This window comes from Musca autumnalis, unplaced genomic scaffold (genome assembly GCF_047663935.1).
Source record: "Musca autumnalis isolate F117 unplaced genomic scaffold, ASM4766393v1 scaffold_2, whole genome shotgun sequence".
NCBI classification, from domain to species: Eukaryota; Metazoa; Arthropoda; class Insecta; order Diptera; family Muscidae; genus Musca; species Musca autumnalis.
The window spans coordinates 147,021,709-147,028,159 of record NW_027411755.1 but is presented as its reverse complement, the minus strand read 5'-3'; positions in this window follow the sequence as shown (position 1 = coordinate 147,028,159).

Here is a 6,451-nt window from a genome sequence, read left to right as displayed (position 1 = left end):
ATTTTAGTAAGCGTGACTACAAAACCGCTATAACACTGGCTTCAATATGTGCGATAACGCGGTCAACGCCATATTCTGGAATACTGTAAAATCCCGATAACTTGAGATGTCACTATATAGAAATTCCGAAAAATCGATTGGGAAATCTTATGAAATTTTGTATGTGGAGTTTTTAGGTCTGAGAGTAGGTCGTTATCTATTTTTTTTTAACCCGCTAAGTGTAGTGGCCGGTGGTCCTCCCCACAACTTTTTTAAGAAAACCGCGAAATTCAAGATACGTTTTAATATATTGTTTACAAATTGTTTGCAATGCTATGGTACTTACAGTCTTGACCCTGAATGGTCGTCGCGGAAGTGAAATACCGCGGTCATCCCAACATTTTCAAAAATGTATTATTTCAATTAATTAGAACTGTCGTAAGCCGTTTTTATACGGCTAAGAGTAGTAACAGGTGGTGCTCCCCCACAATGTTTTTAAGAAAATCTGAAATCTTTGATATTTTTGAACGTATTGTTTACAGATTGTTTTCCCTGAATGATCGCGGTCATCACACAGTTTTCAAAAATGTATTATTTCAATTAATATACATAATTTTAGTAAGCGTGACATAAAAATGATATAAACACTAGCTTGAACAAGTGGGATAGCGCGGTCGTGAGCTATTTCAATACTGCTAAGTGTAGTGACCGGAGGTTCTCCTTCAATTTTTTTTTGTAAATCTGAAGTCCATGATATTTTTGAACGTATTGTTTACGGATTGTTTGCAATACTACTGTAATTACTGGCTTGACCCTGAATGGTCTCCGCGGAAGTGAAATATCGCGAAAAGTGAAATAACGCGGTTATCACAAAATTTGCAAACATTTATTATTTCAGATAATATACATAATTTTGTAAGCGTGACTAAAAAACACTATAAACGCTGAACACTAAACAATAAGTGGGATAGCGCGATCAACTCCACATTTTGGAATACAGTAAAATCCCTATAACTTCAGATGTCACAAGATCGAAATTCCAGAAAGATCGATTGGAAATCAGACAAAGTTATTGATATACAATACAATATCATCATTGGAATCAGAATACCACGATTGTGTTCGATTTTTGAAAATATTATAATTACGGATAAAATCTCAAAATATGGGAACTGAAACTTCATGAGCATTGATTTCAATCCTTGGAATAGCTAGATAAAGATATATTTTTTAAATACAGCAAAATCTCGATAATAACGACTACAATTTATAGAAGTAATTTTTTTATGAATTATATGAATGTTGCCATACATATCCCGAAGGAACATACATTTCGCTGAGGGGTATTTTACCACTATTGCATATAGAGCGCGAAGAAAAAAGGCGTTACGTTCATTCTGGCTGAATGAGGTTAAATCCACCAATAATAGCGAAAATCAGGCGCAACCCTTCTATGGGAGCTACTATATCAAAACCAGGACGTATACTGAAAATTATCTGCAAGACTGTTTACGACCCCCAAAAGTGACTATATCTCCAAACTATCGAAAATCGGGAGGTACTGGTTTATGGAAGCTATATCAAAACGTGAACCTATAACTGATGCATACCGAGCGCAAATAAAAAGGCGTGTCTTTCGGTCGATACGAATATTTATGCTCTCCTCTGTAAATTACATTAAAACCAAATTTTAGCCATTTCGGTGTGATAATGATGTTAAATCCTCAAAAATAGCGAAAATCAGCCGGTACCATTCTATGGGAGCTATATCAAAACGTGGACCTATACTGACAATTCTTTGCAGTAATAATTACTACCCCAACCGAGACCAACAATCCAATATATAGCAATGTTAATTGACGTGCACCGATCATTATATGTGGGTCACAAAGTGCTTTAAACTGTCAATTTATGGTGAAGGGTATAATAAAAGAGATTTTATATCTTAAATTTGGGGGATACCATTACATGGAATTTATGTCAAAACATTGTTTTATATTATGAAGTTTCTAGAGGGATGCCTAATTATGGCTGTATCAATGCTGGATAGATAACTAAAGTTTACACGGAGAACCCAAACAACGGGCCAGCAACGCGGACCGGGTCAGCTAGTTTATTTTAAAAGAAAATTATAAGAAAACATATATGCAAACGGTATTTTATACTAATTTAAAGGACAATTCACAGGATATTTATCCTCTGAAGTGTAGTCTATTCATCCCTATTTTGTTGATCCAAATGATTCTTTACATTTCTGCAAACAAAAGTAAAGCTCTATGACAATAAAATTAATATTAGACCTTTAACCTCTTTCGTCAGAAGACTTACTGGTCTTCTCACAAAGGTCTATTGGTATTCTCATCTTGTTTTTATGAGAAATCTTCCTTGTCCTCTATTAAAGACATTGTGGTCTTTATGTATTTCGGTAAATTTCACATAATCTATTAACTATATATGAAATTCAGATTAAATTCGTTGTTTGCCAACGACAGATTCATTCCGCCATAACTCAGAAGTCTGACAAACGGCGAATCTTTCTTCTAGAATTCTTTATGTACTCAATGAGGGCATTAGATGTAGACATTCAAATAACCGGATATGTCCGCCAGGAACATACATAGTTCATGTGTATCCGAGTTTTCTACACAATTCAATGAAATACATAACCATAGAGTTTTCATGAGAAAGGATCGAGTAAAAGTGATAAAGGACAATGCAAACATGACAATATCCCTACATAAAATTTTCCTAGCAAAATTTTTGTAGAATATTTTCATGCTAATTTTTTCGTGTGCTAATTTGTCAGTTCAAGAAAACATCTGCCTGCCTACGTGATGGGTTGTTTACACAATTTATCTCAAATATTTCAATAAAATTATCCACTCCACACCAAAGTTCAAAATGTAAGAGCTGAATTTTTGTATAAATAGCATAACATAGAATATGTGATCAAATTTTTAAGTCGATCGGAACAATATTGCCATAGTATAAGCGTTGGATGGGAACAATTTATTTTATTTTGTATGCAGCAAATAAACTGTGTTTTTCTCGAAATCGGCCACCAAAATATATGACAATTGGCTTATCAGTTTTCGAGGTAGAGTTGGTTGGCATCGCAAAATGCTCTAATAACAATTAAAAAAGTGTCAGTCGGCTTTGCCAACAGAGATATACCCTCAGCATGTGTATATTGAAACAATTTTTTCCCAAAATACATATGTATTTAGGGGGTTTTAAAAATTTTGGGCTTTTGAACCGACAAAAATGTTGATTAGGATTAAAGGTCAAAAGTTTTGCGGATGAGATACTAAAAGGAATGAATCGACATTGACCGTTATGGACATATGTTGCCACAAGGGGTTTTTACACTCTTCGGGCTGTTTGCTCAAGAAGTATGGACTTGCCCCTAAAAAAAAACTTTTAACATCGTAAATGAGGCAGTGAACTTATCTGAAATGTTGTGTGGGAGGTACCGGATAGAGTGGACAAATATAGTCCATATTTGAACCTGATCTATATCTGGTAGATATATTAGGATGTGTAAAGTATAGACCAATTCGGCCACTCCCTTCAAGAGTTACCGTACGAACAATTTTTCCGAACATTTTTGAACTTTTGTGAGAGAGGTACCTGAAGGAGTGGACCGATATGGCTTATCTTCAAACTTAAACTATGTTTGAACAAAATATTACTAAGACTCTATTTTAGACCCAATCGGCAGATCCGTTCGAGAGTTATCGTGCGCTCCAACCACCTTACACGTTGTCATAGGGGTTTTTTTTGCAACTTTCATGCTATTTTCTCAGGAAGTATGGACTTGTCCCTGATGAAACTTGTACCGTCGTATGGAGGGCAATGAATACAAGTTGCTAAAACAAAAATCAAAGCGATTCGAGAGATGGCCCTAAACTGAATTTTTCCGAAATTTTGTGTGGGAGGTACCCGAAGGAGTGGACCTATTGACACCCTATTGGAACCTCATATTACTCTGGTAGAAAGTTTACACTATACAAAGTATGGACCAAATCGGTCACTCTCTTCAAAAGTTATCGTGCGCACAAACTTTCCGAACATTTTCGGACTTTTGTGGGGGAGGTACCGGAATATACTCGTGCAAAAAAGGAAAACCGACAAAAACTTTCAAGTCGTCGACTTTCCTTTTTCAGATGCATTATTGATCATTAATCTCGATTTCCAACGAGAAATTAATTAAAGATTAATACTAAAATTGATCTTCGCCCTAAAAATCAAAATTTAAAAAAAAAACCTTCTAAATTTGGCATTTTCAATGTAAGATTCGGCAGAAACAATATTGATATGTTCGAATGTATTCGAACGAATGCCCTTTCTAATGAATATGTAAGGAAAACTTAACACATTAACCTATATAGGCCAAAATGTAGGGAAAAGTTAAAAATGTGTGCACATTTCATTCATTTTAGTGGTATAGGAATTCACTCTCGGAGTCGACCCGGAGTCGGAGTCGGAGGCGGAGTCGGAGGCGGAGTCGTGAAAAAAACTCGTCTGGAGTCGGAGTCGGAGTCGAGCAAAAAATACCTCGACTCTGAAACCCTGGGTAAAATTTCCTTCTGGGTATTAAAATAACGGTTGTTTTCGTATCAGATTATCTTCCTCCAAATCTGGAGCATATTTCCAAACCTTTGAACGGCAGACTTTTTCGCGGAAAAACTATTTTATTGAACAAAACATAATGACTTTTATAAGAAATGTTGACGTTTTTCATAATTATCTTGAAAATGTTCCATCTTATCAGCAACCGAAGCACTCGATTGTAGCCGTCGAGGTTGTCTGTGTTATATTATATCTTATTGTGAAGAAATATGACATAACTGCGCGACTCCTATTGATATTCCGAGATGTTTCAAATATCTGTAAATTTAAACCCTTTAACACTGTTACTACGGTGTTCGCAGACTTATTTATAGGTTTCTTTGGTAAAAATTGATTAGAAAGCCTTGCTTTATCGACTGAAAGAAAATTCGGCGTTTATATCTAAAAAATTTGGGAAAATAAAGTGGCTGTTCTATCCTGATGACCAAAAGTAAATGCCTATTTTCCAAAATTGATCAGAAAATCATTTCATGAAGAGCAAAACAAACATATTTTTTTCTGTGTTTGATACGGAACATCATAGACTTTAAATCCCCACAAGATTAAAAACGCAGATTTATTTGTTTTGGGATATATAAGCTAACATTAACAAAAAATTAGGTGTTCTATTCCACTGACGCACAGTGGATCCACCCATTGGCCAAAAATAAAAAAATTAATGTCAAAATGTTGGTGCAACATCTGGCAACTCTGGCAGCTATGACATGGACCTTTGTATAAATACATATATTAAATTTTGTTTCATTCGAACGCGATCTTCTTAAGAATAGCTTCAAAATTCGGAACATTTGACTAATATTTTTGTTGTGAGTACAACCTATATTTTATGTGCACGTAAATATATTCAAAATATCGCGAAACTAATACGTATAGCAAAATATTATAGTGGATTTTGAAGGAGGAGGTAATAGCTAATTTTTCATTAAAAAATAGTGTTTTAGCGTGTTGTGGAATTCTAGTTAGCGGCATATTTTCTTAGTGTACAGTATAGTCTCGATAATCCGGGCACTCGTTAATCCGGACAACGCGGTAATCCGGACACTAGAATTTTTTACACTGTAGACTCGGTAATCCGGACATCACATATTTTTTTACCTCGATAATCCGGACACAAATATTTTTCCTATCTTGAGGATTCGATTCTTATTTATTTCATTAACGTTTTCGTTCTCCACAATAACAATTGGTGTATAAATAAGAAAATTTAAGTTTTTCAAAGTTTTCAGTCAAAATCTCGACTTACTAGATATCCTATAGTTCAATCAATGATGACTCGCTATGACAAGCAAAAGCATTTAAAACCTATGGTTGGGTAGCCTGGTTCACTGAAAAATCGATATTGAGTGGTCCTTTCCTCTAAAGAAATTAGTTAATTAGCAATCCTTTTAGTGAGTAAGTGCCTTAAGGGCATGTAATATATTCCAAGGATATTTTCTAGTTAGCGGCATATTTTCTTAGTGTATGTATTTTGTAATGCCAATTCGATCATATACTTCAATTTGACCCAAGGTTTAAGTCATGATCCCCACCAGTGCCCTCCTCGGGAATAATTTTCTAAAGTAGGTCATGGGTTTAAGATTATTCAGTATTAAAATCAGCTGACATCTAGTGCCAGACTATAAATGGTTGACTAAAGCTGCCCTTGAATAGGGGTTCCATGGACATATTAGCGTATAACTCTGTTATCCGACCACGTCCATTAACGTAATTGGCATCAGTAGCAAGATGAAGATATCTTCTTCCAAATTTGTCTTACGTTGGCGGTACGTGCCTCACAGAAAGAATTAAAAATTTAAAAAAAAATTAATATAAATTTTTTATATTAAATTTTTTAAATTAT